The sequence below is a fragment of the Camponotus vicinus genome, unplaced genomic scaffold (assembly GCF_025532165.1).
Source record: "Camponotus vicinus isolate PSW18456_S1 unplaced genomic scaffold, iyCamVici1.0 SCAF_7, whole genome shotgun sequence".
NCBI lineage: Eukaryota > Metazoa > Arthropoda > Insecta > Hymenoptera > Formicidae > Camponotus > Camponotus vicinus.
The window spans coordinates 19,047,246-19,062,310 of record NW_028141979.1 but is presented as its reverse complement, the minus strand read 5'-3'; the positions used below and the strand labels follow the sequence as shown (position 1 = coordinate 19,062,310).

The window sequence follows — 15,065 nt, the reverse complement described above, 5'->3', positions numbered from 1 at the left end:
GCAGAATGTCCCAGCCAGCTTCCTGAGTTCCAGCGAAGTGATCCCCTTTAGGCTGGCTGAAAAAACTCCACGGGGAGGAAGATTCTTCCTCCCGACCGCAGTTAAGATTGGGCCCGATGCAGGGTCCAAGATCCGCTCGATGTCCTCCAAGAGGAGCTCCTCCCGCTTGGCCGCATTGAGGCGTTCTTTAGCCTCGGCAAGACCTACATAATCGCCAGTCGTGGCGGGACGTCCACGCGTCTCCTTCTTCCCGGAGGAAGAAGGATCTTGGGGCTTACCTCTTTTAGGATATTGTTTCCTTCCAGTAAGCAGGCGTTTGTCCTTCGGAGTCCATTCCGGCGACACGCGCTCCACGACCTCCGGAGAACTCGGCGAGGAGACAGTCATGAAGGAGGGATCCCTCTCCTCTTCCTCCCCGTCACCACTGTCCCCGCGAACCACCTCGGGGGTGCGAGGACGCTCAATTGAGTCCTTCCTCGCCACATCGATACCACTCACGAGCTCAGAAAGTCTCGAGTGCTCTCTGTTCACGACCACACTATATCGCGGACACCCGCGATCATAACTGGTCGGTTCGTCCTTAATGAGCGACACATAGTCCAAAAGTCCTGCGATCCCACACGCATCCGCACATGGCGTACGCAATAGCGCGTAGATCCAGCACACCCGGCAGTCCTCACCACAACCCAAAGCGGTAGTCCATTCCTCTGGATTCCCCGCCGGCAAAAATCCAGATGGCCCGTCGTATGATGACGACGAGAGGGTGACCGGGACAGTACCACCCTCCCGCCGGCCCCTGGTATCCGAACCCAGGGAGTTCGTCTCCTTTGTAACGTCGTCCATGTCTGTAACAAAGAAAAATGGTTTTCTGTCGGGGTTTTCCTTCCCTTAGGAGGAGACCTTACCCGGCTAACGAAGCCTCCACTCCGGGTGTTACATGGTGTTTTCCTTCACCAAGCTCGGGTACCTCGGGTTCGCAAATGCCCGTACACCATAGAGACAAGCTCTATGATGCCCCTGAGGGGATGTCAGGTTATATTGATTTCTATTGCACAGCTGATTTTATTTTATCGTTTCTTATGTATGTGTTTATTATGTACATTATATATTATGGTGATTAATTAGTATTATATATAGTATTAACGAATTATAAATAATATACAGAAAACGTTCTTTTTTAAATAAAAATTTAAATAATACTTCAATTATTACATTTAAACAGAATTATAAAATTTAATGTTTCAACAACTTGAAAAATAAGATACATTTCTTTTTAATCAAAAAAATATTTGTAGAAATTAATCTATTATCATTATAAAACTAAATAAAAAAAATGAAATCAGATGTGCAGTAAAAATCAATATTACCTGACATGAAAAAATCAATAAGAGATGATATCAGTACACGTGTAAATGTAATTACGGATGCGCGAATTCTATACGATATCATTGTCAAACTTTGATCGCTTATAACTCAAAAACTATTGTAGCTTCAATATTTTTCTATTAGAATTTTTGTTGCAGTTTTTGCTCAGGAATATGTTATTAAAATTTCAATTGCGAGTTGTGGGACACCCTGTATATTATTATATTTATTATTATTAATATTAAAGCGCTATGTATACATATTCGATACATTAAAGCGGTAGAAATACATATTTAAAAATTCAATCAATTTTAATACTTTAACTTTTTATTTAAAACTATATTTCAATTTCCGCATTTATTTTTATGATAAATTTTTATTATTGTTTTGCACGTTAAAAGTATGCAGCAAAATTTTCTTCCTTCTTTAAATAAAATTACACAATTGTTCCATAAAAATGTATTTCTTTTGAACTATTTTAATTATGATATTATAAAATGTTTTTAAAAGTATTTTGTTTGTAACTAAAAATTTTATTTAAAATATTAAAATTTAAATTTATTAATAATATTTTATTTTATTGATATTCTCTATTTAATAAATTAATTTTTAAACTTATCCATAAAATAAATTAAGATGCCTGTTTCAAAAAAATATTTTATAATTTAATTAATTTCTCAATTCTGTTGTTCCTTTTTTTTATCTTATTTTAAACATTGAGATATTTCTTTATTAAAAAATTTAACCATTTCTTTAAAATAATAATTAAATTTATAGTAATTAAATTTATAATAAATTGATAATAAATTGATTTGTTAAATACTTTATAATTTATACTTAACTTTATAATTAATTATAACTTTATAATTTTTATAATTATAACTTTATAATTAATACTTAAATAATTTATAATAAATTGATTTGTTAAATACTTTAACAAATTATCCAACAAACACCAAGTAACATTTATATAACTGTTAGTTGTAATTTCCCATTCAACAATATAACAGTTACATAACATATCTGTTATGTAACAGTTATATTGTTGAGTGGGAAATTATAACTAACAGTTATATAACTGTTATTTGGTGTTTGCTGGGTACATTAAATATGTTATCTTATTTTTTTTTAAATATTGAATATCAGATTAATTGCTTATTACAATTCATACTTTAAACAAACTGACAAATAATTAAAAACTCAAATTTTTAAACATCGTAATTATAAAGATTGAAACTAAATTTAATTTAAAATAATTTAAAATAATAAAAATATAAAAATAATAAATTACAAAATTAATAAGAAATATATTATTCTTATCGCAAATTTAACTAACAATATACAAATATAAAATGATTCAATCAATCAGTGATTTTTACACACATATTTCTAAATAATTTCTAAATAATTACATAATAAATATTTTGGAAATACTTTTATCTTAACATTCTATTTTCTAACCTCCTCAAAAAAGTTTTCATTAGTTGCTTTTGTAATTTAATTAAAATATTTTAATTTATTTTTTTATTTTATTATTAATATTTTATTAATATTTTATTATTAACATTTTACTTTAAAATCTCGTTTATCACTGAAATCTTACTTTATTATTAAAGAGGATTTAAAAATTTAAAACCGAAATATTTAATTATACAATAATTTACATTTACGTATATTTTTCATGTAATATATGTTTGTGTGTGTAAATATATGTATTAATGTAAAATATGTTAAACTTTTTTTATTATTTGTATATATATAGAATCATACATATAAAGTAATAAAAATGTTTTATTTAAATAGGAAGGAGATCAATTAACATATTTATAAAAAAAAATAAAACAAACAATTTTTATTTAAAACAATTTTCTTTTTGATATATTTTTAAAGATATAGTACATAATTATTTTAATCTAGTAGGTACACAAAAAGACAAAGATCGATTGAATATATAAAGAAGAAAAATAATATATTAAAAAAATGTTCTCTATAAAAATTTTAAAATATAAAATATTAAATTTAGAGATGATGTTGGTTTAACTTTGAATAGATATACTAAAATTAAGTTAAATATAAATCATTTCAAATTTGTATATGTATAAGTGAATATACATATACATATATATATATGTATGTGTTACATATATAAAGAGAGATTCCCAGGTAGCAAACACACGTCATTTGGCGTTCCAAACTGGTCATTTTTGGTCATATGTCGTCAAAATGACTGATTTGTTACATGACTTTATATTGACGTCTTGATATAACGTTATTTTGACGTCATTTTTCAGTCATGAAGTGACGATTATTTTATTATTAATGTCATTAGTTAGTACATCGATCCCATAAAAAAATTTTTTTAAATTTTTTATATAACATGACTTTTGCGATCAGACTTTAACAATTGTTAAAGTAAAATTCACTGTAAAACCAGTAATCGCTAGTTTGTTCGTTTACCGCTATGATCGCTATCTCTCTCGTATTTAGTTTTAGTCATAAGAATTATATAAAGTTTGCAAAGAGTGTCAGATAAAATTAGAAATATTACTTCGATTTAATTTCTGATACAATCTCAATAGAGAGGCTTCAGATATTAAATCGATCTTATAAGTCGGACAAATAAATGTCTGGCTACTTAATCAAAATTATTCGTTCGTTATCTATTTAAAATAACAAGTTCAATATACATGTAATATAAATAAAACAAAATTTTTAATATAATAAATATTTAGTAAATATAAATAAAATTTTTAATTTTATATATATTTATTTATATTTATATATATTTATTTATTTTTATATTTATTATATTTATATTATATTTATGAAATAGATAGAGAGATGAATTGTAGTTTAATATTACTGGCAATAACGAAAGAAATATTACTGATATTGAGAAATATTACTGAGATATTACTGATTGAAATAGTCAAAATTTATTAACTGATTCTTTCAATAAAATATTACTGATTTACAGTGCTGTACTTATAACTGCTGTAATCTGTGACTATTTACTGTTTTTCAGTGATAATACACTGATTCACTTTTAGAGAGTACTTGATTCGACAACACTATTAAATATATTATTATGCTAAGAAAAAGACGTCAAAATATGGTACATTTTATGACGTCAAAATTCGGTACATGTCATGACGTCAAAAATCTGTGACATTAGACCGTTACTTTTACGTCATAAAAACGTCAATTCGTGACGTCAAGAATAGTCAGTGAATGACCAATTTGAAACGTCAAAATGACGTGTGCTTGCTACCTGGGTTACGACTCTATAGTTCATTTCTTTAGTATTTAAAAGCCTCAAACTTTTTTTATTTAAAATTTTTTATCGACTCAAAATTATTCCGAGAGAAACAAAAAACGCAATAAATAGAGTAACACTGTTAAATGAATTTCTTCAAATGATATAATTTTTGTAGTGTTTTTGTAAATTTAAAAAAAAAAATACAAATACATTGTTTGCGAGTTATTTAATTGTTTCTATTTTTTATCATTTCATATATATATATATATACAAGCATATTGCGTATGTGTGTGTGTATATGTATGCGTACATGCATGCATACAATATAAAAAAATTTGTTAATATTTAAGATTTTAAATTTAACTTACCTAAAGAGATATTTATATATACATATATATATTTATATTTATATTTTATAAAATTTTTCTTTAAATCCAAAATGAACAGCACACAATATTCTTATTAACGGAAAGTGAAGAAATTAAGATCGAAGTAGTTGAAATAATGCCTGAAACAAATAGTTGAAAAAAGTATTAAATATTAAACCAAAAGAACATTCTTATAAATAAAAAAATATTTATTTTAATATAAAAATATCCATGTAAAAATATTTTATTAATATTTTTTTATATTATTTAACTATAAGTTTTAGTTATATATATATAAAATTATTACTAATCTTAAAAAATAGTATGTACTAAATTATATGTAAAAATTAAAAATTGTATATTATTTTTAATATACATTTGTAATGCAAAATTTATTAAATTTATTAAATATTTTGTAAAAAATAAGATATATTTAAATATAAAATATAATATGTATATTTAAATTAATCTTTTTATATATTACATAGAAAATCAATTTATTTAATTTTAATAATTTCGCATTAAATATATATGTATGTATATATATATATATATATATATATATATATATATATATACAAAAAGTAGGAATGTGTATTGAGGTGACAGGTGTGGAGGTGTGGGCCGATAGGAGAAGGAAAAAAGGATGGTTGGAGGAAGAGTTGAGAGCTGGGAGCGGGGGAAGAGGAAGAGTTAGACCGGGGGAGCGGATGGAGTTGGAGACGGAGTTGGAGAAAGAAGGGTTATGGAGTTTTCTCAGTGAGAAAATATATGGAAAAGTGCTGAGTTGGGAAACGGAAGATGGAGGGAGAGGCGTGAAGAGTGATGGAGAAGGAAGTGAAGATGGCGCGGGAGGCAGAAGGAAGGAGAAGGAGGTACGGTAGAGTGGAGAGTGGAGATGGCGCCAGAGGTTGGAGCGAGGAGACAAGTGACAGATGGATGGCGCCAGGGGTGCGTTGATGAAAGCGAGAGATAGAGAGACGGGGAATCGATGCGCAGATCGATTGTGGTGACGGAGAATTTTAGGAGTGCCGACAGGGAAGAAAAGTAAAGGACGGACAGCAGAATGGAGTGCGGAGAACTGGTGGAAGAAGTCAAGGAGCTGAAGAAGGTGTTGGTGGAGTTGGTTTTGGTGATGAGGAGACTGGTAAGGGGAGAAGAGAAGAGAGGGGAGGCCGATAAGGAAAGTGAAGGAGCGGAGGTTAGGAAGGAGAAGGAAGGCGCAGGAGAGGAGGGAAAGGAAGAGGAGGAAAGGAGAGAAAAGGAAGGTGGAGGTAGAGGAGAAGAAGGTCGGAAGGTGAAGGGGTTAAAGTTAAAAAGGGGGAATGCATTAGGGGGGAGAAAGGAGACGGGAGAGAAGAAGGAGGAAGGGGAAAGAGCGGAGGGTGGAGAGAGGAAGAGCAAGTGGAGTAAGGGCGAGGAAGGCAAAAGAGGGGTAGAGGAGGAGGAAGAAAAGGAGAAGGCAGGGGATGGAGAAAGGAGAGAAAGGAAGCAGGGGGTGAAGAAGAGGATGGAGGAGATAGGCGGAAAAGTGGAAGGACGGGGGGAGGATAGGAAGGGGGAGGAAATAGGGGAAGGAAAGGGAAATAAAACAGAAGGGAGGAAGGGGTCAAGAGAGAAGAGGGAGAAAGGAAGGGGGGAGATGGATGAGGAGAGGAGGGGCAGGCGGAGTGGTAGAGTGGACGACAGTGGAGTAGAGGTGGTGGAGGAGAAGAAGAAGGTGAAGGGGGGCGGGGGGAAGAGGTAGGTAGGGAAAAGAAGGGACAGGGGGTAGAGAGGGAAAGGGAGAGTGGAGGAGAAGAGAGTATAGAAGATGAGGAAAGGGAAGAGGAGTGGTGGAGGATGGTGGAAGAGGAACGGGAGGAAAGAAGGAAGAAGAGGAAGGATGAGGGGGGAGAAGGACAGAGGAAAGGAGAGGATTTAGGAGAGGAGGGCAGGGGGATAACAGGAGGGGAAGTGAGGAGAAAGTTTGAGGAGAGGAGGGAGAGGGTGAGAAAGGAGAGAGAGAGAAGGGAGTTGGAGAGGAGGGAAAGAATGAGGGAAGGAGAAAAGGAGAAGAGGAGAGAAAGAAGGAGGAATGTGGTGTGGAGAGGGGTAGAGGGAGGTAGCGCGGAGGAAAGGAAGAGGGTGATAGAAGGGATCATGATGGAGGAGTTGGGGAGAAGGGTGGAAATTGGGGAGGTTAGTGAGAGGAGGGGGAACGTAGGTGTAGTATTAATTGCGAGGATGAGGAGGATGGAAGAGAAGAAGGAGTTGCTAGAAAGGGGATGGGAGATAAGGAGGAATTGGGGGGTGGGGGTAGACGAGGACCTGACGTTGGAGGAGAGGAGGGTAAGGTGGAAGCTGGTGGAGAGGGCAAAGACAGAAAGGGCGAGGGGGAGGGTGGTGGTAGTCACAAATAGAAGGATATGGATAGATGGGAAGGCTTGGGGGTGGGATGTGGAGAAAGATAGGTGGCATGAGGAGGTGGAGGAAACAGAGGAGGAAAGCGATGAGTAGTAAGAAGGGGGGGAAGGGAAAGAGGGTGAGGAAGGTAGGAAATGGAGAAAGGGAAGGGTAGGAGGAGGAAGGGGGGATGAGTAGGGATAGGGAGAAGGGTTTAGGGGTGGAAGAAGAAGGGTAGGGAGGGACAGGAGGGAAGGCGGAAGGGAAAGGGTGGAAAGGGAGGGTGGCGAGGGGAGGAGTTGATAGCCTTTGTTATTTGTTTCTGTTTTTAATTTGGTATGGTCTAGTCTGTGCAGTCATTTCTGATGCTGGAAGGATAAGGAAGGAGAGGATAAGAGTGAAAGGAAAAGTACGAGGGAGGAAGTGAGGCCGGACGGAGGAAACAAGGGACAGGAGAAAAGAGAGAGGAGGGAGAGGTGCAGAGGATGCAGTCAACCACAAGAAGGGAACAAAGGCGGGAGAAGGAAGGTCTGAAGCCAGGCGGGTGATAGGGGGGACGAGGGGGGGAGGGCAAGGAGGGGGAGGATGCGTAGGGTGGGTGAGGGTATGGTAGTCTGTAATGGTCGCAAAATGGCCAGGTCGGTGGGGAGAAATGAGATAATTTTGTTAAAGGTTCGGGAACGCTCCTTGTAAAAGCGCTTTGTAATCCCCAAGGGGCAACAATAAACTATCTATCTATCTATATATACAAAAAGTAATATACAAAAAGATTAATTTAAATATACATATTATGTTTTATATTTAAATATATATCTTATTTTTTACAAAATATTTAATGAATTTAATAAATTTTGTATTAGAAAATCAATTTATTTAATTTTAATAATTTCGCATTAAATATATATGTATATATTAAATATATATGTATGTATTAAATATATATGTATGTATATATATATATATATATATATATATATATATATATAAATCGTTTCTTTCTTTGTAATATACGTAAAAATAAATTATAAAAGAATATAATATAAGTTGAAGAGATAAACGATTCGAAAAGTAAGCAAAAATAAGATGATTTAAGAAATGATATGTGTATTCCAAATTTCAACTGGTCAAGAATAAAATTAATATATAGTATATAATTTAATGAATAAATAATGTTTGGTTTAATAAAGATAAGAAAATTTATAAGAATGTCACAAAATTTTACATATATAATATAGTTCACATGTAATTGTACATTAATTTTAAAGTTATACAATAAATAAAAATAAATATAATTTATAAAATTTTACCTGTGTAATTATACAAGTAACGTAAATATGTTAAAAGAATATAAATATATGTGAAATGTGTTATAAATCAAACGTAAACAATCATTATGAAATAATTATTTTAAAAAAAGAATTTATTACCTTTTATATATAAAGTTGAATCTTTCTCAACTCTCTCTTACGTGTCTCGCAAACTTCTAATAAAAATCATTAACAAATCGTCTATCAATTATTTATGTTTATTTACATAGCAACTTATTAATCGCATAGCAACATTATAATATAGTGAAATTTGCAATAAAATATGTCACGTAAATCGACTGCGATAAATCGATTAACATACCGTACACTATGAAATTATTTATTTTTATTTTATAAACATATACAAGGGGTGACTTATTATTATGATCTAAATTGTTTTTCTGTTATATGTAAATTTGTAAAAAAATATTCTTAACGAAAGTTTTCTTTATTAATGTAAAGAAATCTAACAAATTAAAATTATCAAATAAACAATATTATATGAAATATTTCATTTGTTATTTTGAAAATTTTTTTGTTTATTACAGAAAAAAATGTTTATTATTCATTAACTACTTAATAGATGCAATTTTAAAAAATGCATTACAGATGAACTAATTGAATCTATCTACTCTATCTTCTCTATCTACTCTATATCTTCAATCAACTCTTAAAAAATAATTAATAAAAATAAGTTAAACAATAATACCATTTTCTTACTTGTAAGACATATAAATTAAAAAATAAAAAATAAATTAGTTATAGTATAATATGTATATATATGTATACTATATACATATTTATACTTAAATAAAGTATATAAAAATTTGTAATAAAACTTATCTTTAGAAATGTTCATGATTTTATATAATATTTTTCCAATATTTTCCGGAAAATCCATAACATTTAGAGTTAATTAAGAAAATTGAGAAAAGGAAACATGGAAATAAGTAACTGAAAAAAGTAAATTATAATTAAACAGTATTAAAAGATATATATATATATATATATATATATATATATATATATAATGTATAATGTAATGAAGAGTAGAATAATGTATGATTTAACAAAGATAAGAAAATTTATAAGAATATTACCAAAATTCACATATATATGTAACTCACTCGTATATTAACCTTATACAATGAATAAAAATAAATATCATTTTTGAAATATACCCCTACAATTTTTGACATTTTAATTAATAAAATATTAGACCTATGTTTAAATATATTTAAATTTACATATTATATTCTTTCACTTGAATTATAAAATGTTTATTAAAAATATTTTTTGTTATACTTACGTATAATATTGTAACATAAAAAAATTATTGAACTAAAAATCAATAATAACATATTTTGGATATTAACTCTATAAACAAATATCGTAACATTTGTTCCTCTATTTTCGTAAGATTCTTTTAAACTTTGTAATAAGAAACACATATTATATATATTAATCACATATATATACTTCATAATAGGTTATATTAAACTATTAACCTTCGCGATGACAGAGTCGCTCGATATTGTGAATATAACACATAATGAGAGAGAACCGAGACAACCAATCAGCATCGCGGAAAAGTGGCAACAATACATGCGAGAATCGATTTAACATGCCTTTTTTAATAGTGGATTTCTATTCCTTTATTTTTTGTTGTTATTAATTGTTTCTTCTTATTTTTTAACTATTTATAACCTGAAATATATTATTTATTTATTATTTATTTATTAATAATATAATATTAAGAATTTGCAGGAAGACATCTGCTTGGCAGCAAAATGTTGTCCAAACAATACAATTTTTGAATATGAAAACGATTAATTTATTGCTCGCCATTAAATATTAATACTCCTTTAATCGTCAAGTCAGCGCCGTATAAACCACACGGCGACAATTGTCGGTGTTCAATATTTAAAGAATTATTAAAAAAAGTATTAATATTTAAAGGCGAGCGATAAATTCATCTTTTGCATTTTTCAAATGTATATCGTTTGGACAACATTTTACTGTCAAGCAGATGTCGACTTACACACTCTTTTAATTTCTGCCACGTATTTAATTATTAAATACTGACCAATGTCGCCGCGCGGTTTATACAGCGGGTTATACGTGAACTTCAAATGCTTTAAATGCTTTATAGCTTTTTTATCTATAATTAATTTATCGCTAGCCTTTAAATATTAATACTCCTTTAATAATAAAGTCAGCGCCGTATTAATTGCGCGGCAACTATTGTCGGTATTCAATATTTCAAGACGAGGCAAAAATTGAAAAAGTGTGCAAGCCGACATCTGCTTCGCAGCAAAATGTTGTACAAACAATATACTTTTGAAATATGGAAAATATTAATTTATCGCTCATCTTCGAATATTAATACTACTTTAATAATCAAGTCAGCGCCGTATACATACTTCTTTGTCAGTGGATCTTCTCTTTATCTGTTATGTATCTTCTCTCTCTCTCTCTCTCTCTCTAGCTCTTTCTTTCTCTCTTAGCTCCTTTTTCTTCTCGATAAAAATCTTCTCTTTATCTTCTTTTTATTCTATTTCTATTCCTTTATTTTTTGTTGTTATTAATTGTTTCTTCTTATTTTTTAACTATTTATAACCTGAAATATATTATTTATTTATTATTTATTTATTAATAATATAATATTAAGAATTTGCAGGAAGACATCTGCTTGGCAGCTAAATGTTGTCCAAACAATACAATTTTTAAATATGAAAACGATTAATTTATTGCTCGCCATTAAATATTAATACTTCTTTAATCGTCAAGTCAGCGCCGTATAAACCACACGGCGACAATTGTCGGTGTTCAATATTTAAAGAATTATTAAAAAAGTATTAATATTTAAAGGCGAGCGATAAATTCATTTTTTGCATTTTTTAAATGTATATCGTTTGGACAACATTTTACTGTCAAGCAGATGTCGATTTACACACTCTTTTAATTTCTGCCACGTATTTAATTATTAAATACTGACCAATGTCGCCGCGCGGTTTATACAGCGGGTTATACGTGAACTTCAAATGCTTTTAATGCTTTATAGCTTTTTTATCTATAATTAATTTATCGCTAGCCTTTAAATATTAATACTCCTTTAATAATAAAGTCAGCGCCGTATTAATTGCGCGGCGACTATTGTTGGTATTCAATATTTCAAGACGAAGCAAAAATTAAAAAAGTGTGCAAGCCGACATCTGCTTCGCAGTAAAATGTTGTACAAACAATATACTTTTAAAATATGGAAATATTAATGTATCGTCTTCGAATATTAATACTACTTTAATAATCAAGTCAGCGCTGTATACATACTTTTTTGTCAGTGAATCTTCTCTTTATCTGTTATGTATCTTCTCTCTCTCTCTCTCTCTCTCTCTCTCTCTCTCTCTCTCTAGCTCTTTCTTTCTCTCTTAGCTCCTTTTTCTTCTCGATAAAAATCTTTTCTTTATCTTCCTTTTTATTCTATTTCTATTTCTTTATTTTTTGTTGTTATTAATTCTTTCTTCTTAATAACCTGAAATATGTATTATAATATTAAAAACGTAGCAGAAATTGAAAGGATTTGCAAGCCGACATCTGCTTGACAGTAAAATGTTGCAAGCAATATACTTTTATATTTTATGACGCGTCGACTTATATTAATTAGAATGCCGGATCCTCTCTCTCGATATTTAATATTATAATAACCCCGCTCACGAAATGTCATTAAACTGTCACCGAACTTTCAGCGATTACATTCACACCTCTCTCTCACGAAAGCATCGACCGCCAATCAGACACGCGGAAAAGGGGCAACAATACAAGCGATACAAAACACACATTTCAGGCGTTTCATGACTTTTTTCATATAGCACTAACGCGCGCGCCATTTTTGGTCATTACTTAAATAATATAAAAAATTAAATATAATCAAATGATTAATAAGTAATTAATAATTAATGATGATTTATTTTAATTATTATAAATTAAATGAATTCATAAATTAATTTTAAATAAATTTTATTAATTTTAAAATTCAATTAAAATATAAGTTTCATTCGTTAATTTAAAAAAATTAAAATTAATATTAAAATTTTTTATTTGTTTCTTATTTTTTAATTTTTATTCAAAAATGCAATTAAAATGTTATAAAACGATAATTATTATTTTTTAATTAAATTACACATACAAATATTTAAAACAAAAATTCTTTTAATTTTTATTTACTTTCTTATCTTTGACATTATTATAATATACATAATTATATATCACTTTTTTGTTTGTTATGTTTTACTAATCAAATATTTCTTTATAAACATAGTTTTTTATTTTTCTGGACAAATTATCATCCTTTAAATAAACTTTTAATGAATCCCAAGAACAAACTCGTGAAAATGCTACATACAGTTGTCCATGATTGAAAATATTTTTTCGAAGATCTATTGCAATTTTTTCGAAAGTTTGTCCTTGTGATTTATTTATTGTCATAGCATATGCCAATTTCACTAGAATTGTCTTCTTTTAAAAGTAAATGGATATACATTTTCGCAATATAAAGTGATACGATTAAGAAAAACTATTTCTCCAATCTTATTACCTGTTAAAATTTCACAGCGTAATAAGTTATTACTTAAATCTAAAATCAATAATCTTGTACCATTGCATAAACCTTCGCTGATACTAAGATTTCTAATAAGCATGACAATAGTATATTTTCTTAAGCATAATTGATAAGGTGGAAGACACATTGGATTTAAAGAGTTGAGATATTCTATCGGAATTGTTTCATATATATCTTGATTATCTCCAGTCGTTTCAAGAGTATCTATACTTGTATAAACTCTTTCCGTCGTTTCATCCAACAAATTTACTACTTTTTCATTTATTTCATTAACATCGACATTTCTTGCAGATAATATAACGTAATTAGCCATAGTTTTATATTGTTTATGTTTTATAATGTCTCCGTACATGTCTTTAACCATATCCAAATTTGCGTTTGCTATACATTTTTCTGGAATATGAATATTATCTGAATGATCATTTAAAGAACCATTACCTAAATTTAGTAAAAATTGTGCAAATTCTTTTTCCTGTGGTAAAGTTCTCATATTTTGTGTCAATGAAAATATTTTAAATTGCTTCCATAGAATACTAAATTTTATCGATAAATTTATAATTTCACAACGCGTAGCTCTTTCTTTTACAGGTAATAATTGTCTAAAATCTCCACCAAGAAGAACGATTTTACTAATAAAATATAAATCATTTTGCATTATATCACGTAATGTTCGATCCATTATTTCTAATACATAGCGTGGTGCCATAGGAGCTTCGTCTATAATAAAAATATCTACAAATTTTAAATTTTCAGCCTCTTTAGATTGAACTTTAATGTTTGATGTAGAATCAGCGAAAAGAGGTACAGGTAATCCAAAAACTTTATGTATTGTTTTCCCATTTGGAAGTAATGTTGCAGCAATACCAGTAAATGCCATCGTATTAATTATTTATCCTCTACTTTTAAGTAGATAATACAAGGTTGTATAAATGAAAGTTTTACCAGATCCACCTGGACCATCAATATAAAAACAGTTATTACTATTGTTACTTGTTGCTATTAAAATAGTATCAACAATTTCTTTTTGTTCTATATTTAATTGTTCATATTGTCGCATACCTATCGATATATCTTCTTCAATTTGTTCTTCGTCGTTTATTTCTTGTTCTTCTATCTCTTGTTCAATTTCAAGAAAATTAGCAATATTTGATCCTTCTTTTTGAAGTAAATTAATAATATAATTATAAACCTTCTTTATTCCTATTATAGGTCCAAATCGTCTTATATAATCTTCTGACATATATATTTTAAACTCATCCCATAACTTTTTCGGATGAACTGGTTGACAATGAATAAAAATTCGTACGAATAAATTACGAAGTCGTCTTGGCATCATCCAAATTTTTGCTTCATTCATTGCGCGATACCATTCTTCATCATCTTCTATGAGTCCTAATGCTAAACATGCAGCAGTAAAGTTTGATGTATCTCGTTATTAACTGTTCTTAATTGTTGAAAACTTGTAGCTCCTTTAACATGTAGTAAAAGTATACGTAAATGAAACAATTCTATTTGAGATGGGCTAACGGAATACATACGACCAATACAATTAAAATATCTTTGACGTTTCTCCCAGCGATTAATAGTTCTGCCGTTAATTGTAATTTTTTTAAATACATAATGAGATGGAATATCACTGTATAAATATTGTTTTGCTTCCTCATCTCGAGCATTTAACTGAAAATAATCCAATAATTGTTACTCGTTCTACAGCAAATCTTATCGCATCATTATTAATATTATCATCGATTATAACATTATGT

The 15,065-nt window shown here is 30.0% G+C and overlaps 1 long non-coding RNA gene across 1 annotated transcript; it reads right to left on the bottom strand.

Annotated features, from left to right (window-relative positions):
- Positions 1-11,165: 11,165 nt before the first annotated feature.
- On the bottom strand, positions 11,166-12,467 carry LOC145975121 (uncharacterized). The gene is made up of 3 exons (XR_014439893.1): positions 12,312-12,467; positions 12,015-12,216; positions 11,166-11,304 (listed from the first exon to the last, which is right to left on the bottom strand). It is a non-coding gene; the product is annotated as an uncharacterized LOC145975121 (long non-coding RNA).
- Positions 12,468-15,065: the final 2,598 nt, after the last annotated feature.